Here is an 8031-nt window from a genome sequence, read left to right as displayed (position 1 = left end):
AAACACATTCATGCATATACATACATTGCTGACTTTTAAGACTCTTTTTTTAGGTTGTAACTTAGATTCCCATAAAACCCAGCAAAAAACAAAAAAAGTATTCTAATCGGATAACTGTAGCGTGAAAAGTAAAGCAATGCGGCGAAAGTTTTTTTCCACATCTCACCATTTATTCTCCCACCAAAACCGTACGCGAGGCAGGGAAAGGCCAAATATTTCCGCTTGTGCTATGCAACGCATTACTGCTCTGTGTATGTGTGTGTGTGTGTATGTGTGTATATGACTTTAGGGGTTCAGAGGTGCTAAAACCAACTGCCACAATTGCAGAAAAAGGCAAGTAAAAAATTTGAAGGGTTTCCCTCTGAACGCATCAGCAAGATAATATACCTAACGGTAAAATGGTACAAATAAAAATGGCGAAAGTGAATGCAAAAAAGGTGCGCCCACACAATGCTCGTCGTAAAAAGGCAAAGTGAAATGTAAAGACTTTTTACTGACATCGAGTGCAGTTTACTGCCCCATCAAAGTAGTCAAATCGCATGCAATTAGTCATTCAACGTCTAAGAAAATAGAAAAAAAGAGACAGGAAAATGTACACAAAAAAGTTCGCATTTTGCAATTTTTATGTGGAGTAAAAAAAATCAATAAATTAGCTGTGTCTCAATAAAAATTCGTGTTAAAAATAGTTTATTTAATGTATGATTAGTTATATTATATACCAAAGTAACTATTAACATGCACGTTTCGTTTTAATATATTTGCATATTGAACAAGTAAATAGATACATTAGAGACCGAAAAAGCTTTAAGCGAAAGTAATTGCAGTTGGAAAAAACGCCAGTGCACATGCCATGTAAGGGTCAATGTTTGTTTCGCTATAGTTCACAGCACTTTCTTGCACAGTTTTTAGTTATAGTTTCAGTTAAATTTGACTTATTTTATGACTAAAATGGAAAGCGTGTAAAATGTTTAGGTTCGTTTATGTATTAAATATATTTTATACTTCTATCTATGCTTATAAAAAATGTTTATGGCGATAGAGATTAATAAATTTTTTTTATACTTTTACTTTGTAATAAGGAAGTTTTTATATTACATAAATTATACCTAACTGGACATTACACAATATAACTTAACATATTTCAAATCGCTTTCGGTCTTTGTTCAGTCACTTTTATCCATGGTGGTTAACCGACTGTGTTCTTACAGGATCATTGCTCAAGGAAAATGAGAGGTGAATTATAGAAGGTGACGCATTGCGCATTTAGCGGCATTAAGCGGCAATTACCCACCGACGTGTGCCGCACGTACGGACGTTTGTCGTACGAAGCACGTTTGACCGAACCCTCAAGCCCGTAGGAATCAATGTGTGCGTCTGTGTACATGTACATAACATATTTGTGTGTGTATTGTTTACAGCAAAGCACTGTTGCCATTCACCAGTTTGCAAGCACGCTTATGCAAATGTCAACTTTTGGAATTACAATTTTTCATGGTGCAAATGGCAGAAACAAATACTGAATAACAATTTCTAGTTCTTTTATTTGTAACCTCCAACTTTATATAATAATTTTAGAATATTTCAACAAAATTTTAAACAATCATTAGGCCTTTTTGTATAACAACTGCAATTGGTCCAAACATAGCACACAAAAGTTTACTAGGCAACTTTTGTCTTGTGAGTCCGGGCTACGTACGTGCGTGCGTTGAACGTCGGTGGGTTTTCGTTTACATTGCACACTCATAAGTTAGGTCGTGTCAGCTGACACGTTTTTTCTACGTACGTTTGTGGGTAACTACCGCTTAAACATTATTTTATGGGCAATTTTTACGTAATCTTGTTTTTTGCTCTCTTTTGTGGTGCCTCACCAATCACACACAGAAGATTGTGCATTCACGAGTTCAAAATTGCTTCGTTCTGCGCATCTACGTCACACTTGACTGCTTCAGCGAATGAAAGAAAGAGAGAAAAAAACAAGAGCTAAAGGAAAATGACGTAAAAATTGCCCATAAAAAACAGCTGATCTTTTGTTTACATCATATATGTAATACTTCTATATCACTACTACTGAACTGTGCAGCCTGTCAAACATTACAGTACAGATATACAACGAGAGAAGGAGACAAAATCTCAAGGCTGTCGTTAAATTTTTGTAAACAAGGCGCTTAAATATATGTATATGTATTTCAACAAGCCGTCTTGCTTCTATCAATATTGTACATTAGGCTATTTCGTTCAAAAAAGGAAAATGAAGGTACAAAAGAAAATAAAATGTTTCACGTATCAAGGGCAATTGATAGGTGAAGAAATGCTTTTACTTTCAGAGCACAAAAATAAAGGTCCGTTTGTCGCACCATCTGTGGACGTATGTAATATTTGCATAGTGTCAGAGAAAGCTTTAAGACAAGTTCTCAAGGCATTCCCAATTGTAAATGCAAATTAAGTTTAATAAATAAAATGCTTCAAAATACAAGTGATGCATTCTCCAATAGCATCATGGACGATCACATAGCCATCGAAAATTTATTTAGCAATGACATCTTTAATAATCACCGGACACAGCTGTGTAAGGAAGTAATAGGGGAACTCATGAAAGCATATAAACTTATAAGGTGTAAAATTATATCCATTTACACACACTGTTATATGAACGCACCTAGTAATATTCTTGATAAACTTGATTGTTTATCAGCTGTATTATTGCCAAACAAAATTTTTTTGATTGTTATATAAATTAAAAAAATGCCAAGATTAAGTGAAAAATCAAAACGTCTTTACTTGCTGATGTTGGAAATTTCTGATGAAAATACCTGTTGTAATGTCTGCGAGGTTGCATTCCTTTGAGTTTACCGCGTTTACACAATGAAATGTGCGCGTAAATTTATACAAATTGTGTAAATGATTTTTCATACAAAATTTGATAGCTCGTTTACACACTAGATAAATTTATACGTTTACACACTTTATAAGGCATTTATAAGGTTACATGAGTCCCCCTAATAAGTTTTTATTTGGATATTCGTTTGTTTTCTGAAACGAAAAAAAGCACGGACGAAAAAGAGTATGTTAGAAAAAAATTTACAAAATTGATATTATTTCAACACCAATAGCACTGGACTCATATTTTGTGTACACTCTAAAACTTTTGTATGAAATTAAGATTGAAATGGGGGTAAATTCCTGTTGAAATAATTTGTTTGTGTAAAAATGCCCATTTTTTGTACGTATTCGTGTTGAAAATCAAAAAATGGATGATATTACTATAAAAAAACGTGTAATATTTTGATTTACACCCGAAAAGTACGTAGTTTTACGCAAGAATTGTGAAAAGTATACATGCCTTGTAATTTCACACAACAATGTGCAAATTTCGGTCACTTATTATCGTATTTTGCTTCAGGTAACTGTAAATTTTCATTTTCTGTGAAATCGTCGTGTTTGTCGTCTCGTGGCGGAAAAAAGTTAATAAGAATTAAAATATAAATTGGCGAATAAGTTATAAAATATATGTAAATATATATAAGTGAATAAGCTTTACAAATATATTGGAAATGTTTGTGTGTAAAGTGTGTGCAAAGCAGTTCTACAAATTAAAGAATTGTCATTTGCATTTATACGCGCATAGGGAACTGAGTTCAAATTTGTTTGAATGTTTGTTTCCAAAATGCAATAAGAAGTTTTCAAGCTACAATGTCTATACAGTCCACTTTTCAAAAAAGCATTCTGTTAAAGACGCCGTAATTGAAGGTGTCTCCAATGTGTACCACAAACTCAATTGCTCGATGGCTTCTTGCGACTTTTTCGCTATAAGCATACATGAAGTATACTCACATATTTTAAAGCATTTTGCTTATAGCAAAAACGTCAACTGTCCAGTAATTTCTTGTTTGAAACCATTTAGTAATGTGTCCTCATTTCGATCACATTTTTTCCGGAAACATAGCCAAGAGAATGACTATTCGCTGGAAAAAGATGTGGGCGAAAATAATGAACTATCGTTAAATACGATTACATGCCAGGAGTTGCCAAATAGTCCTAGTTCTACCCGCGTTAATAGCTTTAAACTTTTTTTAATATTTATATCAACTTTCACTTTTTCAACTCTTTAGTAACTTTCTAATTATTTTATACATTATTTCAGTTTTGGACGACAATTGAAGAAGTTGAAAAAGAAATAAAAGAGCCAACGCCCTGTATTTTTTTATAGGTGAATATTATAATATTATATATATGTTAAACGAACGTATTTTAACCCTTTCCAGGGCAAAATTAATTAAAAATATTATTTTGTTTCGTTCATTTAAGTTATTTATTTAGGAAAATATAAAATAATAATTTTATAATTTTGCATTAATAATTTTATTATTTTAATTTTAATTTTTATCTAATTTTTTATTCATTTCATTATTTTCTAGATACATATCCAGAAGATGTACCTCAAAACATATCATATATTTTTTTTGAAAGGAAAATTACCTTTAAAGAAACAAATGGAGATTTACTTGACTTAGTTTTACAGCTACTTTGCTATTATTATATATTCAATTTAGAATATCCCAAAAATATTTCGCAAACGTGTGAATTTTTGATGCGTTATTTTTTCAAATTTTATCCGTCCCAAACACGTGGAAAAAAAACACATTAATAATATAGCAAAAATAATTTCGCTTATGCGAAAAATCGATGCAACTGTAAATTAAATTTAAAAAAATAACTTAAAAATTCAAGAAATATTTATACAGTATTAAAAAAATTTATGAAATTAATGCATTAATTAAAAAATTTAAGTTTTTTATTGTAGTTTTGTTCTTAGATGAATTTCATATCAAAACCGATACGCATTGAACCCAACCCCATCAGATTTTGATGTAATTATTAATATATTAATTAATTATTATTTAATAAATAATATTTATGAAATTTATGAATTAATATTACTTTGTAATTTTAGTTTTCTTCTATGTAAACAATATCTTAATAACTTAATGAATAAACAAATGTGAATAAATAAATATTTAAGTTAAAAATTAAATTCAAAAATATCTGGCCTTTTATTTACAAAAAATTTGGCCCTTAGTGTTTAAAATTACGCTCTTAGGGTGTAAATATAAACAACTGGTGAGTACAATTTTAGGCATATTTTGTCTAAAGTATTACACATTTTTTGCGTAAAATTCAACAAGAAATTTGTAAAAATAAAGATGTGTAATATTACACATATATAGTGGTTAAAGTGTTGCCTACCATTTTGGTAGTAAATTTACGATTTTCGGTTTAGAGTGTACTTCATCAAAAATTTACATTATTAAAAACTCAAAACTTTTAAAGAAATTGAATTTTTTTCGTTTTAAAAATATGAATTCATCGTCTTGTTTTTTTTTTTTTTACTGTTTAGGTATGTAAATAATATACTTTGTATGGCTGCCGCCCATGTTTGAATAATAAATACATCAATCCTTGTATTGTATTTGTTGGCCTTTTCATTGTTTAATCGACTAAGCTGAGATTTTATAACAATTAGTATGCATAAGTTGGGTAAAGGCGATAGTGACCCGTTGTTACCCCTTTAATACTTTTTTTACACACGCTACTACACTAACACTAACGGAGCCCGCACATGCGCAGAACATACATTTGCACAGTTTCAGCAAATAATGATTGACAGAAAATTTGCACATTAGGAAGATAGGAAGGTATTGGCTGTATTTCGTTGCTAACTAGTACAATTAAAACACTAGCTAGCTTACCGAATTGCATGGAAAGCAACAATAACAAGTAAGGAAGGTTAAGTTCGGGTGTAACCGAACATTACATACTCAGTTGAAAGCTATGGTGACAGCATAAGGGAAAATAACCATGTAGGAAAATGAACCGAGGGTAACCCTGGAATGTGTTTGTATGACATGTGTGTCAAATGAAAAGTATTAAAGAGTATATTATGAGGGAGTGGGCCATAGTTCTATAGGTGGACACCATTTAGGGATATCGCCATAAAGGTGGACCAGGGCTGACTCTAAAATTTGTTTGTACGATATGGATATCAAATGAAAGGTGTTAATGAGTATTTTAAAAGGGCGTGGGCTTAGTTCTATAGGTGGACGCCTTTTCCAAATATCGCCATAAAGGTGGACCAGGGATGACTCTATACTTTGTTTGTACGATATGGGTATCAAATTAAAGGTATTAATGAGGGTTTTAAAAGGAAGTGTTGGTAGTAGTATAGGTGGTCGCCTTTTCGAGATATCGCCATAAAGATGGACCAGGGGTGACTCTAAAACGCGTTTGTACAATATGGGTATCAAACGAAAGGTGTTGATGAGTATTTTAGAAGGGAGTGGGCCTTAGTTCTATAGTTCGAGATATCGCCATAAAGGTGGACCAGGGGTGACTCTAGACTTTTTTTGTACTATATGGGTACCAAATGAAATGTGTTAATGAGTATTTTAAAAGGCCGTGGGGCTTAGTTCTATAGGTGGACGCCTTTTCGAGATATCGGCGTAAAGGTGGACCAGGGGTGACTCTAGAATGTGTTTGTACGATATGGGTATCAAATTAAAGGTATTAATGAGGGTTTTAAAAGGGAGTGGTGGTAGTTATATATGTGAAGGCGTTTTCCAGATATCGACCAAAATGTGGACCAGGGTGACCCAGAACATCATCTGTCGGATACCGCTAATTTATTTATATATGTAATACCACGAACAGTATTACTGCCAAAATTTCAAGGGTGTTTTATTTCGTCCTGCAGAACTTTCTCATTTTCTTCTACTTAATATGGTAGGTGTCACACCCATTTCACAAAGACTTTTTCTAAATTTATATTTTGCGTCAATAAACCAATCCAATTACCATGTTTCATCCCTTTTTTCGTATTTGGTATAGAATTATGGCATTTTTTTCATTTTTCGTAATTTTCGATATCGAAAAAGTGGGTGTGATCATAGTCGGATTTCGGCCGTTTTTAATACCAATAAAATGTGAGTCCAGATAAGTATGTGAACTGAGTTTAGTAAAGATATATCGATTTTTGCTCAAGTTATCGTGTTAACGGCCGAGCGGAAGGGCAGACGGTCGACTGTGTATAAAAACTGGGCGTGGCTTCAACCGATGTCACCCTTTTCCACAGAAATAAGTTATCGTCCTACACTCTAAGCCCCTACCAAATTTCTTAAGGATTGGTAAATTTTTGTTCGACTTATGGCATTAAAAGTATCCTAGACAAATTAAATGGAAAAGGGCGTAGCCACGCCCATTTTGAAATTTTCTTTTATTTTTATATTTTGTTGCACCATATCATTCTTGGAGTTGAATGTTGACATAATTTACTTATATACTGTAAAGATATTAAATTTTTTGTTGTTTTGTGTTTTGTGGTCGTTCTCCGATTTTGCTAATTTTTATTAAGCATACATATAGTAATAGTAGTAATGTTCCTGCCAAATTTCATCATGATATCTTCAACGACTGCCAAATTACAGCTTGTAAAACTTTTAAATTAACTTCTTTTAAAAGTGGGTGGAGCCACGACCATTGTCCAAAACTTTACTAATTTTCTATTCTGCGTCATAAGGTCAACCCACCTACCAAGTTTCATCGCTTTATCCGTCTTTGGTAATGAATTATCGCACTTTTTCGGTTTTTCGAAATTTTCGATATCGAAAAAGTGAGCGGTAAATGCGACGGCTGCCCTTCGTAGAACTTCCTAAGAAGTTGACTGATGGCCAACGTCCACAGCAGAGGTGAAAGCACCCCAGCTTATGCGATAAACCTAAACATATTAATTCGGTCTCAAATTTCGCTGCTAACTTTGGGGTTTCTTGTACAATGCGGATTGTATGTACTCGTATGTGAAGGCCGCACAGTCGACTGAAAGGCAAATATTTTCTCATCACTTCTTCATTCCTCTACTACATAACAATCCAACTCTACTTCGACATCCTTTTGTTTCATTGTCGTTCTATTTTATTTCTTGAATGAATTTTTGTTTTCAAAGCACTTGCCGTTTGGGCGCCGCCACTTCATTTGTACTTT

At 32.8% G+C, this 8031-nt stretch overlaps 1 long non-coding RNA gene across 1 annotated transcript; it reads left to right on the top strand.

Annotated features, from left to right (window-relative positions):
* Positions 1-3440: 3440 nt before the first annotated feature.
* LOC137252664 (uncharacterized) lies at positions 3441-4609 on the top strand. The gene is made up of 3 exons (XR_010953644.1): positions 3441-3509; positions 4142-4207; positions 4416-4609. It is a non-coding gene; the product is annotated as an uncharacterized lncRNA (long non-coding RNA).
* Positions 4610-8031: the final 3422 nt, after the last annotated feature.

The sequence above is a fragment of the Eurosta solidaginis genome, chromosome 5 (assembly GCF_040869045.1).
Source record: "Eurosta solidaginis isolate ZX-2024a chromosome 5, ASM4086904v1, whole genome shotgun sequence".
Taxonomy (NCBI): domain Eukaryota; kingdom Metazoa; phylum Arthropoda; class Insecta; order Diptera; family Tephritidae; genus Eurosta; species Eurosta solidaginis.
This window is presented reverse-complemented; position numbering and strand designations above follow the sequence as displayed.